Source organism: Thalassophryne amazonica, chromosome 6 (genome assembly GCF_902500255.1).
Source record: "Thalassophryne amazonica chromosome 6, fThaAma1.1, whole genome shotgun sequence".
NCBI lineage: Eukaryota > Metazoa > Chordata > Actinopteri > Batrachoidiformes > Batrachoididae > Thalassophryne > Thalassophryne amazonica.
Window position 1 is genome coordinate 97,054,356 of NC_047108.1, and position 19,018 is coordinate 97,073,373.

The following is a 19,018-nucleotide window of genomic DNA, read 5'->3' on the forward strand; positions in this document are numbered from 1 at the left end:
CGGCACGCCACACCCGACGGCACTTCCGTAGGTGGGCCTGGACCGAGGGCACACCGACCTCTCCCTCAACCACTGGAAACAAAGGCGGTTGGTACCCCAGACATACCTCGAAAGGGGAGAGGCCGGTGGCTGACGATACCTGGCTGTTATGGGCATACTCGATCCAGGCCAGATGGGTACTCCAGGCCGCCGGGTGCGCGGCTGTCACGCAACGCAGGGCCTGGTCCATCTCCTGATTGGCCTGTTCTGCTTGCCCGTTGGTCTGGGGATGATACCCGGATGAGAGACTCACCGTGGCCCCCAGTTCCCGGCAGAAGCTCCTCCAGACGTGCAAGGAGAACTGGGGACCGTGATCTGAGACAATGTCTGTTGGGATCCCATGCAGCCTGACGACGTGGTGAACCAGGAGGTCCGCTGTCTCCTGGGCCGTCGGGAGCTTCGGGAGGGCCACGAAGTGGGCCGCCTTGGAGAATCGGTCCACTATCGTGAAGATGGTGGTGTTGCCCTGGGACGGCGGGAGACCCGTGACAAAATCCAGGCCGATGTGGGACCAGGGGCGATGGGGCACGGGCAGCGGCTGGAGCAGACCCAAAGCCCTACGATGGTCAGCCTTGCCCCTGGCGCAGGTGGTGCAGGCCTGGATATAATCCCGGACGTCGGCCTCTAGGGACACCCACCAGAAGCACTGCCGGACAACTGCCACGGTTCTTCGCACCCCTGGATGACAGGAGAGCTTAGAGCCGTGACAGAAGTCCAGGACTGCAGCCCTAGCTTCTGGTGGGACGTAAAGTCTGTTCTTCGGCCCAGTTCCGGGGTCCGGGCTTCGTGCCAGGGCCTCCCGGACGGTTCTCTCTACGTCCCAGGTGAGGGTGGTCACGATAGTGGACTCCGGGATGATGGGTTCCGGTGGATCCGACAACTCCGTTTTGACTTCATCTTCATGTACCCGGGACAAGGCATCCGATTTCTGGTTCTTGGTCCCGGGACGGTAGGTGATCCGGAAGTCAAAACGGCCGAAGAACAGTGACCAGCGGGCTTGCCTGGGATTCAGCCGCTTGGCGGTCCTGATATACTCCAGGTTCCGGTGGTCAGTGAAAACCGTGAATGGCACGGACGTTCCCTCCAACAGATGTCTCCACTCTTCAAGAGCCTCTTTCACCGCAAGGAGTTCTCGATTGCCGACGTCATAGTTCCGTTCGGCCGGGGTCAACCTGCGGGAAAAATAGGCACACGGGTGAAGGACCTTATCGGTCTTCCCGCTCTGGGAAAGCACAGCTCCTATCCCTGAGTCCGAGGCGTCCACTTCAACCACTAACTGGCGACTAGGATCGGGCTGCACCAGAACGGGTGCAGACGAGAAGCGCCGTTTCAACTCCTTGAACGCGGCATCGCAACGATCCGACCAGGTGAAGGGAACTTTTGGTGAGGTCAGGGCTGTCAGGGGGCTAACTACCTGACTGTAGCCCTTAATGAACCTCCTGTAGAAATTAGCAAAGCCGAGGAACTGTTGCAGCTTCCTACGGCTAGTGGGTTGGGGCCAGTCTCTCACCGCCGCAACCTTGGCCGGATCAGGAGCGACAGAGTTGGGGGAGATGATAAACCCCAGGAAGGACAAAGAGGTGCGGTGGAACTCACACTTCTCGCCCTTCACAAACAGCCGGTTCTCCAACAACCGCTGCAGGACCTGACGTACATGCCGGACATGAGTCTCAGGATCCGGAGAAAAGATGAGTATATCGTCTAGATATACGAAGACGAATCGGTGCAGGAAATCCCGCAAGACATCATTAACTAATGCTTGGAACGTCGCGGGGGCGTTTGTGAGGCCGAACGGCATGACCAGGTACTCAAAGTGACCTAAGGGGGTGTTGAATGCCGTCTTCCATTCGTCTCCCTTCCGGATCCGAACCAGGTGATACGCATTTCTAAGATCCAGTTTAGTAAAGATTTTGGCTCCATGCAGGGGGGTGAACACGGAATCTAATAATGGCAACGGGTATCGGTTGCGAACCATAATCTCATTCAGCCCCCTGTAATCAATACATGGACGAAGTCCGCCATCTTTCTTGCCCACAAAAAAGAAACCTGCCCCCATCGGGGAGGTGGAGTTCCGGATCAGCCCGGCAGCTAATGAGTCCCGGATGTAGGTCTCCATTGATTTGCGCTCAGGTCGTGAGAAGTTGTACAGCCTGCTGGACGGGAACTCAGCGCCTGGAACCAAATCAATGGCACAATCGTACGGACGGTGCGGGGGAAGGGTGAGTGCCAGATCCTTGCTGAAGACGTCAGCAAGATTGTGGTACTCAACTGGCACTGCCGTCAGATTGGGCGGGACTTTGACCTCCTCCTTAGCCTGGGAACCGGGAGGAACCGAGGATCCTAAACACACCCAATGGCAGGTTTCGCTCCACTGAACCACCACCCCAGACGGCAAATCGATCTGGGGATTGTGCTTTAACATCCATGGGATGCCCAAAATCACGCGGGAGGTGGCAGGAGTTACAAAAAACTCAATCAAAACTGCCTCAATCACTCTCATTTTTCTGTTATGGATTTACCTACACCACCAAAATTAGATGGATGTTCTAATTTTATGCCTGTTTGTCTATCTTCCAGTTATCAGTTGGAAAACAAGTGCCAAAAATTAATGACAAATTGTGCATAGCAGAGATAACCAATTTTCTGTGCAAATTTCAATTTATTTTCATATATATATAGCACCTAATCACAGCAATTTTGCCTCAAGGCGCTTCACACAAGTGGTCTACCCTAGCCAACTTCGAGAGCAAGCACAGGTGACAGTGGTAAGGAAAAACTCCCTCTGATGATTTGAGGAAGAAACCTCAAGCAGACCAGACTCAAAGGGGTGACCCTCTGCTTGGGGCATGCAATCAACACAATTTACAAAACAAATATACATGAAATTTTGCTGGTGCACAGGACAGGAAGCTTGCAGAAGAATACACCACCTCAAACAAAGAGAAAAAAAAAACGGAATCAGGCATCAGAAAAACAACAAATACAATATAGTTTGTCAGCATTAAGCAACAAGAAAAACAGAAGAAATACTAAGGTGATTGCCGGCCACTAGCCCTAAGCTTCACCAAAAGACCCAAACTTTAGAGAAAGTTGAGGCTGCGGCATGCTCCGTTTCCTAATATAAATGAATTTAAAAGGGTAGAAAGCATAGTAACATACTATGCCAGTATGCTAGCCATACGAAAGAGACAATAAATGCATGTTAAGTCTGGACTTGAAAGTCTCTACAGAATCTGACTTCAGGGAGATCATTCCACAAAGCAGTTGCACGATAAGAGAAAGCTCTGTGACCCGCAGACTTTTTATTCACCCTAGGGACACAAAGTAGTCCTGCACCCTGAGAACACAGAGCCTGGGCCGGTACGTAGGGTTTAAGTAGGTCAGCTAAGTATGGAGGTGCCAATCCGTGAACAATTTTATAGGCTAGTAGAAGAACCTTAAAATCTGATCTCACGGACAGGAAGCCAGTGAAGAGACGCCAAAATGGGTGTCATTCCTTCTGCTTCCTTTCAGAAGTCTGGCAGCAGCATTTTGAACCAATTGGAGAACCCTAACGCTGGAGTGTGGTAAACCAGAAAATAGAACATTGCAGTAGTCCAATCTCGAAGAAACTGTTGGGAAAGTGTAGTGACACGGACCCACAACAGGGGGCGTAAATGAACGGACAATGGAAGGAGTTAAATTAGAACACTTTACTGTTGTGAATGTCACAACCAAACACAGCAGATTACAGAATGTACACAAGTCAATTAATAAAGGTGTCGTGTGGGCAGGCTCGACGATAGGAGACGCCCGTCTGGAGACGAACCGGAACCACACGATTTCCACCGCCACTGAACCCGAGGGATACTGGAGCCGCCAAGTCCCGAAGTCCCCAGGTGGCCACCATCTCGGCGTGTCGGATCTGGTACTGCTGGCAGAAAACAAAAACAGTCAAGTGTGGGTGTGTGTGCACCCAGTAACAATTATGGTGGGAATTCCACCTCCACCTCTCACTCAATACGTGTTGCAGCGATCCCTCAGAGGAAAAGAGTGCCGTCCTGCACAGCCTCCACAAACTAAGGACTGGTACTCCTGCAAACACAATAGATAGATTTAGAAAATTACCACAAAGGCTGAGGATATTACCTCTTGATGAAGATGATATCTTGGCAATGTGGTGGAGGTGTCTTCCTGCTTTTATTCCAGATGTGGAGTAGATGATCAGTGACAGCTGTCATGGTTGATGGGTGACAGCTGTCACCACGGCTTGTTCCTGGAGGCGGCAGCGCCCTCTCGTGCCTGAAGCCCGCACTTCAGACAGGGCGCCCTCTGGTGGTGGGCCAGCAGTACCTCCTCTTCTGGCGGCCCACACAACAGAAACAAATGCATGAATCAGGGTCTCAGCATCAGACAGAGACAGGATGGGATGAATCTTTGCTATATTTTGCAGGTGGAAGAAAACAGTCTTTGTAATATCTGTAATGTGGAGGTCAAGAGGACAATGTAGGATAAAAAATTACCCCAAGGTTTCTCACTTTGTCAGTGTGATGTATGACACATGAGCCTAGGTGAAGTGTTAGCTGGTCAAATTGATGACGATGTCTCACTGGTCCAAGAACCATCATTTCAGTCTTGTCAGGGTTTAAAAGTAGGAAATTGCTAGACATCCAGCTTTTCACTGATGCAAGGCAATCTTCTAAGGATTTTAGGTGGATGAGATTACCAGCAGTTATTGGCATGTATAACTGAGTATCATCAGCATAGCAGTGACAGGTAACCCAAAACGCCACAATATGTGCCCAAGGGTTGCTATAATAAAGGGAGAAAAGCAGGGGACCTAAGACAGACCCCTGTGGAACCCCAAATTTCATGTCACGAAGGTTAGAGGTAGCGTTATTGTACAAAACACAGTGAAAACAACTGGTCAGGTATGATGTCAACCATGCAAAGGCATTCCCATTTATCCTAAAATGATTTTCCAGCCTATTGAGTAGAATATGAGGATCCACGGTATCAAATGCAGCACTAAGCTCTAACAGCACCAGAACCATAGTGGTGTCTGAATCCATTGCAAACAGAAGATCATTCACCACTTTAGTGAGAGCCGTCTCTGTGGAGTGATAATTTCTAAAGGCAGACTGCAGTGGCTCAAAAAGATTATTCTCAGTAAGATGGTCTACGAGCTGCTGTGAAACCACTTTTTCCAGAATTTTAGAGCAAAATGATGGCGTTGGTATCGGCCTATAGTTCTTCAATATACGAGGGTCAAGATTAGATTTCTTAAGTAATGGTTTAATCACTGGAGATTTGAAACATTTAGGAACAGATCCAGAGGTTAATGAGAGATTAATCATTTCCAGCACAGTTGGCTCACAGGTCCTTAAACATTCTTGTTGGTAGGTTCAAATAAGCATGTTGTGCTTTTTGTAGATGTTACGAGTTTTGTCAGCACGCCAAGTGAGATGCTATCAAATTCTATAAATCCAGGTAATACCTCAGTGATGACACCCACCTCAATAGCAGGGTGTAGTAGCTTGGTTACAGCTTGCTGGGATATGTTTAACCTACAGTTGCATTTAAAAGTTTTTGGCACCGCTGATGATTTCCATGATTTTCATTTATAAATCATTGTTTTTTTTTGGATCAGCAATTTCAATTAAATATATCATATAGCAGACAAATGCAGTGATGTTTGAGAAGTGAAATTTGAGAAGTGAAATTAAGTTTATAGGATGTACAGAAAGTGTGCAATAATTCTTTAAACAAAATTAGGCAGGTGCATAAATAACAGCCTCTAAAGCCTGCAGCTTCCAGTGAGAGTCTGGATTCTGGTTGAAAGTATTTTGGACAATTCTTCTTTACAAAAAAATCTCAGGTTTGTTGGTTTCCGAGCATGGACAGCCCACTTAAAAACACACCACAGATTTTCAATAATATTCAGGTCTGGGGACTGAGATGGCCATTCCAGATTGTTGTACTTGTTCCTCTGCATGAATGCCTTAGTAGATTTTGAACGGTGTTTAGGGTCATTGTCGTATTGAAAGATTCAGCCCCAGTGCAACTTCAACTTTGTCACCGAATCATGAACATTGTTCTCAAGAATCTGCTGATATTGACTGGAATCCATGTGACTCTCAACTTTAGCAAGATTCCCAGTACCTGCACTGGCCACACAGCATGATGGAAGCACCTCCAAATTTTACTGTAGGTAGCAAGTGTTTTTCTTGGAATGCTGTGTTCTTTTTCTGCCATGCATACCACCCCTTGTTATGTCCAAATAACTCAATTTTAGTTTCATCAGTCCACAGCACCTTATTCCAAAATGAAGCTGGCTTGTCCAAATATGCTTCAGCATACCTCAAGCGACTTTGTTTGTTGCCTGTACACAGAAAAGACTTCTTCTGCATTACAGCATCTCCTTTTGCAAAGTGCGCTGTACAGTTGAACGATGCACAGAGACACTATTTGCAGCAAGATCATGTTGTAGGTCTTTGGAGCAGGTCCGTGGGTTGACTATGAGTGTTCTCACCATCCTTCGCTTCAGCTTATGAGATTTTTCTTGGCCTGCTACTTCGGGCCTTACATAGTACTGTGTCTGTGGTCTTCCATTTCCTCACTATGTTCCTCACAGTGGAAACTGACAGCTGAAATCTCTGAGATAGCTTTTTGTATCCTTCCCCTAAACTATGATGTTGAACAATCCTTGTTTTCAGTTCATTTGAGAATTGTTTAGAGGCTCCCATGTTGCCACTCATTAGAAGAGATGCAAAGAGGGGAAACATTTGCAAATAACCACCTTAAATACCCTTTCTCATGACTGGATTCATCTGTGTAAGGAGGTCAAGGGTCAGTGAGCTTACCAAACCAATTTTGTGTTCCAATAATTAGTGCTAAATGTATTCAAATCAATAAAAAGACAAGGACGTCCAAATTTATGCACCTTGCCAATATTGTTTAATTATTGCACACTTTCTCTACATACCAAAAACTTCATTTCTCAAATATCAGTGTTCATCTACTATATGATATATTTAACTGAAATTTCTGATCCAGACAACCAATGATTTTTAAAAAGGAAAATCATGAACATTATCAGGGGTGCCCAAACTTTTGCATACAACTGTAATGTGATCTATTTTCTTCTTGAAGTAATCTAAGAAGTCTTGTGCTGTAAGAGGAGAGCGACTTACAGGTGGTTGTCCATGTATAAGTGTTGCCACCATGCTGAACAAGACCTCTGAGTTATGCTTGTTTTTGTTGCTCAAATCAGAGAAATAGGTCTGCTTTGTAGCCAGTAGTGTATGTTTATAGCCAAAGATAGCATTACACCACGTGAGGTGGAATACTTCTAATTTTGAACTACGCCATTTCCATTCTAGACCTGTAGCCTTATACTTGAGGTCACGCAAATAATCAATGAACCAAGGTGACTGTGGGTTTTTTTTGGGGGGGGGGGGGGGGGGCATGGTTTTAATATCGGTGGCGTAATCATGTCAAGTATAGTTTTGAGCACTGAGTTTAAACTGTCCACAAGACTGTCTACTGATTGGGCATTTTACAAACGTGAAGCTAACATATCAGGCAGTCTAGCTTTGATTCTAGTTATAGTTGAGAAGTTGATGCGCTGCCACGGTGATAAACAAGGTTGTTGTTCCACTAAACATGGCAGCGAAACTGGCAAACCTAATAAGTGAGTGATCAGAAACCACTGATGCAAGAGGCATAATGTCACTATTTGTGACGGCAATACCACATGCGAGAACCAAATCCAGGGTATTTCCACTAATGTGCGCTGAATCCTGATACATCCACAATTTCCTAAATGATTTGCAGAGGGGATCAGAAGGCTTATTTATATGAATGTTGACTTCCCCAATAATCAGAATGTTGTCTGCAGTAGTTGACAAGTTAGAGATGAACTCACCAAATTCATCTAAGAGTTCAGAGTATGGGCCAGGGGGCCTATATACAGTGACAAAGTAATACAACTGATTTTTATTCTTGTGACTTTGGCAATACATAGCATTGTGGGGAGAGCGGAGAATCAGATGTTCAAACAAATTATATTTGTGACCCACAACAACTAATAAACTACACCTAGATTTATAAATAAGAGCAACACCCCCACCTTGCTTTGCATCACGAGGGACTTAACGAAATGTATATGCTGGTGGGCAGGCCTCATTTAAGGGGAGGATATCTGTAGGTTTAAGCCAAGTTTTAACCAGACCCAATCATTCTAAGTGATGATCCATGATTAGATCATTAATCAGCAATGATTAATGAGCAAAATCTGAAAAAGAATTCAGAAACCAAAAAAGTAAAAAACAAAAAACAAAACCTCACATCACAAAAAATCTTGGATTCAAGTGCATGAACTAAATACATACTAACATTTGATCACATCTAATGTAGCTTATGAAAAGTCACTTCTAACTGGACTTTGATGTTGAAAATTTTTTCCAAAGTAAAATTTTGTGGAATTGGAAACTAGTGTTGGTGATGCTTTAGTTCAGAGGTCTCAAACCGGATCCAGAAAGGTCCAAGAGGGTGCAGGCTTTCTGTGCAACTACCCACTGCAGCAGGTGATTTCACTGATTAACATCACTTTGAGCAGGTGGAATCAGTTAATCAGTGAAATCACCTGGTGGAGTGGGTGGTTGCACAGAAAGCTTGCACCCTCTTGGCCCTTTCTGGAACTGGTTTGAGACCTCTGCTCTAGTTGAATACTGTGTTGATCTAGTGTGAATTTCTTCCTGATTCAGAAAGAAATTGCCGCACTTTGTTACATTTTGTTGAAAGTTAGAACCATCCATCCATCCATCCATCTTCTACCGCTTAGTCCAATTAAGGGTCGCGGGGGGCTGGAGCCTATCCCAGCAGTCATAGAGTGCGAGGCGGGGTACACCCAGGACAGGACGCTAGTCCGTCGCAGGGCCACAAATAGACAAACTAACACAGACAACACCCACACACACACCTACAGACAATTTTAAAGATTCCAATACACCTAACCCGCATGTCTTTGGATGTGGGAGGAAACCGGAGCACCCGGAGGAAACCCACGCAAACACGGGGAGAACGTGCAAACTCCACACAAAGACCACGGGAATTGAACCCACAACCTTCTTGCTGTGAGGCAACAGTGCTAACCACTAAGCCACCGTGCTGAAGTTAGAACCAAACAATGTCTAATTCATTTGATGAAAGATACTTGATTGAACAAATGCACAGACAAAAGTGATTTTTGCCTATTGGTCAATTATGTTCAACATTAAATATGAATACAAATATGGACAGAGCCTTCTGTCTGCAATATATGGACATTTTGGTCGTGGTTTGTGTCCGTTTTCTGAAAGCTTACGGATACAGACCAAATGGGGCAATACCACTGGAAATCGTAGGGGCAGGTTAGCCAAATTTCAAACCAGACTCAGCCCTAGACAAAAGGACAAGACAAAGGGAGTTAATAATGGATCGCTGATCCCTCTTCTTTTTTGTGGAGTAATTATATCCAGTTTGGTCTACTGTATCAACATCGCAGTGCAACATGATGGTCTCCATGAGGTGGCGCCTAAAAATGCGTCAATTCAATGTTGCAGATCCAGACACATGAAGTGATGATTATGAATGCTGTATTCAGTTTCTGCCAATAAACACCCCTAAATCCTACACAGTGTACGAGGTCTGTTAGAAAATTATCGGACCTTTTAATTTTTTTCAAAAACCTGATGGATTTGAATCACGTGTGCTTGCATGAGCAAACCTTGAACCTTCGTGCGCATGCGTGAAGTTTTCACGCCTGTCGATTGCGTCATTTGCTTGTAAGCAGCCTTTGTGTGAGGATGGGTGTAGTCTCTCGTCGTTTTTTCTTTGCAAGGAAATGGCGGAACGACTGGAGCAGCGTGACTGCATCAAATTTTGCCAGAAACTGGGCGACAGACAGGTGGAAACCATTTGGATTATTCAGACGGCTTGCGGTGACGATCCTATGGGCATCACACAGATTAAGGAGTGTTACAACCGGTTTAAAGACGTCCGCACAATGGTGGAGAGCGAGCCACGCTCCGGTCGGCCATCAACATGCTGAAATGACCAGATCATTTCCAAAGTGAACGCTGTGGTGATGCGGGACCATCGTGTGACTATCCGAAAATTGTGGAAGAGGTGGACATCAGAAATTTTTCGGTACATTCCACTGTGAAAGAAGATTTTGCCATGAAAAGAGTGGCGGTGAAATTCTTTCCTGAAGCTCTTGATGGCGGAGCAGAAGCGCCTCCGTGTTGAAGTCTCACAGGACATGCTGTGACATGCTCACCTCTTCCACAATTTCTTGGATAGTCACACGACTGAAAAGTCACCGAAAGCCGTCTGAATCATCCGAATGGTTTCCACCTGGCTGTTGCCCAGTTTCTGGCAAAATTTAATGCAGTGCTGCTCCAGTCGTTCCGTCTTTTTCCTTGGAATGAAAAAATGCCGAGCGCACAACACACACCTCACACAAACTCTGCTTACCAGAAAATGATGCAATCGACAGGCGTGGAAAAGTTCACGCATGCGCACGAAGGTTCAAGGTTGGCTCATGCAACCACACATGATTCAAATGCATCAGGTTTTTGAAAAAAAAAGGTCAGATACTTTTCTAACAGAATTCGTAACTTTCATGGCCACACAGACCCCGTCTGTCTACACTGCACTTTTCTTTTTAATTATGACTTCTTTGACGTCACTGTGATATATGTCAAAAACTTTTCAAGAGTGTCTGCAACCCCCTCTAGTGGATATTTTGCCTATCATCCATGCCAAAGTAAAGGATGTATATGGCAGCATGTGGGTTGGGACGTGGTTTGACATGCACAGATACATTCACATACAGTAGAGCATAAATGAACCTTAACTCTGCAGTGCCTCCTTGTGGCAAAAACGAAAAACAACCTTTTTTTCTGTCCATTGAGGCTTTTCAGGTTTCAAATTCCGCAAAACCTCGGAGTGGTCGCCGCGCTGCGAGATCTCAGTAACATTGAGAACTGCATTGAGACGCTCTGATCACGCTGCACTTTAACCGCTGCACACAGACAACACCATTAACATAGCAACATAAAACTATTTTTAAATTGTGCCTAAAACTCTCATGAATATATTCTCTGGGTTTTTAGATGTTATTGTTTGTTTTATGTAAACATGTGAGAATCACAGGCTGTCTCCCAGTTATGTTCAATGGGAGCTGCTGTGAGCTACAATCGCTTCCTGATCATGTCGTTCTGGGGGAAAGTGAAGTTTGCTCTTTACGTCTTGATTATTGTTCTTTACAACACTGTTTGTCCTCTTTGTTCCAGACTAATATATATAATATGTCTGAAATTCGGTTTGCGTTTATTAAATTCCACGCAGATTAAACGTAGCAGACACAGATTATTTGTTATAAATGTTTTAGCAAGTTTTCAGGGTATCATGCAGCAGTCTCTTATTAGCGTGATGAAAAGCATAAAAAATTACATTTTTGTAGTATAATATTCATTTACAATTGTCATCATGTGGATTCTCTATGTTGTTTTGACTGCAGCGACTCTCTGGCGCACAAGGGATACGTGAAAACCCCCGAATGAGTTTTGGGGCTGAGGGAGAATTGATGTCACTGGATGTGTTACCTCAGTTGAAGTTGTCAGAAATGGTCCTGAAAGTGGATTAATGTCTGTGTTTTCTGGTTTTGTTCTGCAAGATTCTCATTTGGAAGTTTTGTGACATAAGTTGTTCAACAGCGACCCTGTTTGGAATAAATCTGCTTGTCATTCATTCACATTTGACATTTCTCAATTATTTTTCCATTCTGCCATTTTGTGGAGGAACTGGTAGACTTATAATATGTGTGTGGTATTGGTGTTCTGAAGTCTAAAACTATTTTTATATTGTGCCTAAAACTCTCATGAATATATTCTCTGGGTTTATAGACATTGTTATTGCGTTTGTCTGGAATTTTGTTTTGCCAGGTTTTCACAGCCTTTACTGCAATCTACTGGCCAGAAGTGTTCATGGCAATATTCGCCCTCTGGTACTGAGCATTTGGGCACCAGTAGATGGCAGTGTTCTTGTTATTTTGACACCGGTTATATCAGACGGTTATCTAATTGCAACTTGGCTTTGTTTTCCAAATGCCCTTTTTTGGTTGGTTTTTACATTTTACATAGATTGAATGATTCAACCAATCAGTGTTAGCAGAGGCACATTTTACCCATAATCCCTTTAGCATCGGTCTATGTTTGTTACAAAACTTCAGAATTAGTGCATTATTTAAGATTAAAAGATATGTTATATTTTAACTTTGTACAAATGACAGAATTGACATTAATGGAGTTATTCTATCTGTATTAATTTTATTTATAACTCAAAACCATAAGCCAGCACTGCTTTATTTCCCAAGACCTTCACCTCACAGCAACACTGTTATTGAGTAGAGAGTTCAGTTTCACTGCTCTTCTCAACTACTTCTCTACTGCTATGTAGTAAACAAGAGCTTTCAGCAGAGACAGAAGTGCTGACTCATTGTTTAGGTCTGTGGTTGCCTTTGATACTACTAGAATCGATCGTGGTGTTAAAGCTCAAAATCAGCTTGTTAGTAGTTGCAAGTGTACCGGAGACAATACTGGAAGTTATCGGTTAGCTGAAGCTTCCGATAAATCTTTGGGTGGTTTGTTGGTTTAGCTTTATAAAAAATAACTTTTCAGTTAGCTGATTATCTGTTATTGAAGCTAATTTTTTTCGTTGGCTGTGCCCACCACTGCATGTAATTGAAACTTTGAAGTTCTGGGAGCAATTGACTTATAGTGTATGAACTCAAAAAAATTGTGGCAGTTATTGCCTCAATATTTTTGAGTTTTGCTAACTTGTTTGGGTTTACAGTGTGCATCAACCCTCAAACATGAACACACTGGGGGCAGAGTGGAAATACCTCAGAAACCTTGTCATCATTGTAATTAATGGATCTTTACTAGAAAATGTGCTAATAAAAGTTTTCATTCAACCAGTCAGTCTTTGCACCGGCCATCACAGCTTCACAGGCTTTTAAGGTGGCAGTAATTAAACCATTACTTAAAAAGCCATCACTTGACCCAGCTATTTTAGCTAATTATAGGCCAATCTCCAACCTTCCTTTTCTCTCAAAGATTCTTGAGAGGGTAGTTGTAAAACAGCTAACTGATCACCTGCAGAGGAATGGTCTATTTGAAGAGGTTCAGTCAGGTTTTAGAATTCATCATAGTACAGAAACAGCATTAGTGAAGGTTACAAATGATCTTCTTATGGCTTCGGACAGTGGACTTATCTCTGTGCTTGTTCTGTTGGACCTCAGTGCTGCTTTTGATACTGTTGACCATAAAATTTTATTACAGAGATTGGAGCATGTCATAGGTATTAAAGGCACTGCGCTGCGGTGGTTTGAATCATATTTGTCTAATAGATTACAATTTGTTCATGTAAATGGGGAATCTTCTTCACAGACTAAAGTTAATTATGGAGTTCCACAAGGTTCTGTGCTAGGACCAATTTTATTCACTTTATACATGCTTCCCTTAGGCAGTATTATTAGACGGTATTGCTTAAATTTTCATTGTTACGCAGATGATACCCAGCTTTATCTATCCATGAAGCCAGAGGACACACACCAATTAGCTAAACTGCAGGATTGTCTTACAGACATAAAGACATGGATGACCTCTAATTTCCTGCTTTTAAACTCAGATAAAACTGAAGTTATTGTACTTGGCCCCACAAATCTTAGAAGCATGGTGTCTAACCAGATCTTTACTCTGGATGGCATTTCCCTGATCTCTAGTAATACTGTGAGAAATCTTGGAGTCATTTTTGATCAGGATATGTCATTCAAAGCGCATATTAAACAAATATGTAGGACTGCCTTTTTGCATTTACGCAATATCTCTAAAATCAGAAAGGTCTTGTCTCAGAGTGATGCTGAAAAACTAATTCATGCATTTATTTCCTCTAGGCTGGACTATTGTAATTCTTTATTATCAGGTTGTCCTAAAAGTTCCCTAAAAAGCCTTCAGTTAATTCAAAATGCTGCAGCTAGAGTACTGACGGGGACTAGCAGGAGAGAGCATATCTCACCCGTGTTGGCCTCTCTTCATTGGCTTCCTGTTAATTCTAGAATAGAATTTAAAATTCTTCTTCTTACTTATAAGGTTTTGAATAATCAGGTCCCATCTTATCTTAGGGACCTCGTAGTACCATATCACCCTAATAGAGCGCTTCGCTCTCAGACTGCAGGCTTACTTGTAGTTCCTAGGGTTTGTAAGAGTAGAATGGGAGGCAGAGCCTTCAGCTTTCAGGCTCCTCTCCTGTGGAACCAGCTCCCAATTCAGATCAGGGAGACAGATACCCTCTCTACTTTTAAGATTAGGCTTAAAACTTTCCTTTTCGCTAAGGCTTATAGTTAGGGCTGGATCGGGTGACCCTGGACTATCCCTTGGTTATGCTGCTTTAGACGTAGACTGTGGGGGGGTTCCCATGATGCACTGTTTCTTTCTCTTTTTGCTCTGTATGCATCACTCCGCATTTAATCATTAGTGATCGATCTCTGCCCCCCTCCACAGCATGTCTTTTTCCTGGTTCTTTCCCTCAGCCCCAACCAGTCTCAGCAGAAGACTGCCCCTCCCTGAGCCTGGTTCTGCTGGAGGTTTCTTCCTGTTAAGAGGGAGTTTTTCCTTCCCACTGTTGCCAAGTGCTTGCTCACAGGGGGTCGTTTTGACCGTTGGGGTTTTTCATAATTATTGTATGGCCTTGCCTTACAATATAAAGCGCCTTGGGGCAACTGTTTGTTGTGATTTGGCGCTATATAAAAAAAAGTTGATTGATTGATTGATTTTTATACAGATCTAAGGCTCAGGTCTTTCATGTGCCTTCTGACAAAACTGTAGCTGAAAATTAACATCTTGTTTTTAAGAAAGTCTCTCTGTTCCAGGCCGTTGTGAAATCGTAAAACTGGTGATGTGACATAAAAAAGTTCAGTCTCTTTCCAGTCTCTCCGGTCACAGCCATCACAGACTATCACTCCTTCAAAGATGTCATGGGTGTCTTGGTGGCTTCCCTCAGTCTCCTTCTTGCATGGTTGGTCAGTTTTTCAGAACTGCCTACAACCCCTGGCAAAAATTATGGAATCACTGGCCTCGGAGAATGTTCATTCAGTTGGTTAATTTTGTAGACAAAAAGCAGATCACAGACATGACACAAAACTAAAGTCATTTCAAATGGCAACTTTCTGGCTTTAAGAAACACTATAAGAAATCAGGAAAAAAAAATTGTGGCAGTCAGTAACGGTTACTTTTTTAGACCAAGCAGAGGGAAAAAAATATGGAATCACTCAATTCTGAGGAAAAAATGATGGAATCCCCCTGTAAATTTTCATCCCCAAAACTAACACCTGCATCAAATCAGATCTGCTCGTTAGTCTGCATCTAAAAAGGAGTGACCACACCTTGGAGAGCTGTTGTACCAAGTGGACTGACATGAATCATGGCTCCAACATGAGAGATGTCAATTAAAACAAAGGAGAGGATTATCAAACTCTTAAAAGAGGGTAAATCATCACGCAATGTTGCAAAAGATGTTGGTTGTTCACAGTCAGCTGTGTCTAAACTCTGGACCAAATACAAACAACATGGGAAGGTTGTTAAAGGCAAACATACTGGTAGACCAAGGAAGACATCAAAGCGTCAAGACAGAAAACTTAAAGCAATATGTCTCAAAAATCGAAAATGCACAACAAAACAAATGAGGAACGAATGGGAGGAAACTGGAGTCAACGTCTGTGACCGAACTGTAAGAAACCGCCTAAAGGAAATGGGATTTACATACAGAAAAGCTAAACAAAAGCCATCATTAACACCTAAACAGAAAAAAACAAGGTTACAATGGGCTAAGGAAAAGCAATCATGGACTGTGGATGACTGGATGAAAGTCATATTCAGTGATGAATCTCGAATCTGCATTGGGCAAGGTGATGATACTGGAACTTTTGTTTGGTACCGTTCCAGTGAGATTTATAAAGATGACTGCCTGAAGAGAACATGTAAATTTCCACAGTCATTGATGATATGGGGCTGCATGTCAGGTAAAGGCACTGGGGAGATGGCTGTCATTACATCATCAATAAATGCACAAGTTTACGTTGATATTTTGGACACTTATCTTATCAATTGAAAGGATGTTTGGGGATGATGAAATCATTTTTCAAGATGATAATGCATCTTGCCATAGAGCAAAAACTGTGAAAACATTCCTTGCAAAAAGACACATAAGGTCAATGTCATGGCCTGCAAATAGTCCGGATCTTAATCCAATTGAAAATCTTTGGTGGAAGTTGAAGAAAATGGTCCATGACAAGGCTCCAACCTGCAAAGCTGATCTGGCAACAGCAATCAGAGAAAGTTGGAGCCAGATTGATGAAGAGTACTGTTTGTCACTCATTAAGTCCATGCCTCAGAGACTGCAAGCTGTTATAATAGCCAGAGGTGGTGCAACAAAATACTAGTGATGTGTTGGAGCGTTCATTTGTTTTTCATGATTCCATAATTTTTCCTCAGAATTGAGTGAGTCCATATTTTTTTTTCCCTCTGCTTGGTCTAAAAACTACTTACTGACTGCCACAATTTTTTTTCCTGATTTCTTATAGTGTTAAAGTCAGAAAGTTGCCATTTGAAATGACTTTAGTTTTGTGTCATGTCTGTGATCTGCTTTTTTTTCTACAAAATGAAACAACTGAATGAACATCCTCCGAGGCCGGTGATACCATCATTTTTGCCAGGGGTTGTACTCCAAAAAGACGTACCATACTGTCTACATTTCTTGATTGACTGATGTCCGAGACATATTCATTGACTTGTACATGTTCATGTATTCATCCATGACTTATCTAAAGAAAACTGTTTAAGAACTCCCCACCCACTCCACCAACACTTAATGAGAATAAGCAGCTTTAGAAAATGGACTAATGGGGGACACATACTTATGAATATCATTGTTTTGGCTTTGATAATAATTTATTTAAAAAATGTTTGTGTCAAGGACTGAGGTGGCGTAGCACAGAAGGTGGTTGAACACATGCAGACTCATAATTCAGAGCTAAGAGTAAAAAGGCTTTATCTCAAAAATCAGGCTGGGGTATGGTACACAGGAAGAAAGTCAGTGAGGAGGTGGTACCCCGGCAGGAGTCAAAAAAACAGTTCCAAAACACAGGGGCTTAGGCAAGATCAAAAACGAAACACAGTCAAACAAAAGGCTTAAATAGGACAGGTGATGATTTGGAGAACAAGACACAGGTGTGGAAGAACGATCTGGAAAGAGGGTGTGGCAAACAAAAGGGAGAAGACACACCCATACCAAACCCTGAACACCAGAGAGTGCAGACAGACAAAAAGCAAAGTGAACAGGACCCAACTAAAAGATGAACCTAAAACCACCATGATCTAAATAAAGTACCAAAACCAAAGGGGAACAAAACCCAAGACCTCATAAATAAGAAATAAAATAAAGACCCAAAACTAAGGGAGTAAACCAGGAACCAAATGCAAGAACTGAAAAGAGGAACAACAAAAAAATAAATGCTAAGACAAAACTAGAACAGAAATCACATGTGACAAAAGTAATAATAAACATACAAACAGGTGATAAAACTAATGATTATACAATGGTGAACAACAATGGCTGGACGAAAACTTGACACATGACTAAAGTATGATGAACAGGAAATAACTGAAAAACAGAAAATAAACCAGTGACAAACGTATTAAACACAGGAACGAGATAAACAGAACCAAACTATGGTAAGACTTATGACTAAAATATAATGACCAGATACAACCCCAAAGTTTATCAGTTTGAACATTAAATATCCCCTTAACGCCCATTGTCGCATATATGCTACAATATTTGACTAAAATATGCAACATACCAAATTGACCAGTAATAATACCATTATTATTATTATTATTATTATAACATTATAACATAAATTATTACCAAAATTACTATTTTTTGTGCAAAAGTGTAAATAATCATCTCAACATTATTTACCATCTACTTAAAGGCAAAAACACACACAAAACATTTTTTATATACAGCTATATAAATTCAGACATTAAGGGGATATCTTGTCTTTGTGGTGTATTCAAATGAATATAGGTTGAAGAGGATTTGCAGATCATTGTATTCTTTTTTTATTTACATTTTACACAACGTCCCAACTTCATTGGAATTGGGGTTGTAAATACAATAGGGGGAAAACATGACCAGGACAGACTGAGGTCAAAACATGACATCTTATTAAAAAATGACTTTAAAATCATTTAAAATTTGAATTTATTTTTACTCATAAGATTGTTGTTATTTAATTCTTAAAAGGGCATTAATTCATTTTTATTTTAAAAATGTAGTCTTAATTTTTTCAAAGATATTATTTCCTGATGTTTTGCATATTTTAGTTTAAAATTAATTTTTTATTGCATGATTTAAAAAACTATTCACGTGACACCTGAATTTTTAAAAAAATTTGATTTAAACGTGTAAAAGCTTCCACTATACACACATATTTCATACTTCAAATGAACAAGTGATATATTTAATGTTCTAAATTGTCACTGCAGTTGTAATACACCATCATTAAGTCAGTCTTGAAGTCAAATCTTTGGCTTTCCTGTGATTTGGCTTAAACAGAAATAACAGCAAATAAAATTCATTTCTAGTTTTTTTAAATTTTTTTTTTTTTGCACACACTCTCACATTCCTTTTTCCCTGTTTGTGGAACGGAACGGAACATGCATGCTTAATTTACTTATAACAAGGTGTTAGACTGCTGTTATAAATAAGATTGCTGGGCCATCTGAGGATCTGTCTTCATTAGGAGAGTTTTTATTAGCTCACTATCAAGATGTGCAGACTGTGAGGAGGAAATTACGCATGTCACAAAACAAAGTGCGAGCGGCTCAGA

At 42.2% G+C, this 19,018-nt stretch overlaps 1 protein-coding gene across 2 annotated transcripts in view; it reads left to right on the plus strand.

Moving 5' to 3' along the window:
• The window catches only part of LOC117512710 (metabotropic glutamate receptor 4-like), a 673,449-nt gene that overhangs the window by 26,118 nt on the left and 628,313 nt on the right, over nt 1–19,018 (plus strand). The gene's annotated exons all lie outside the window — the stretch shown is intronic.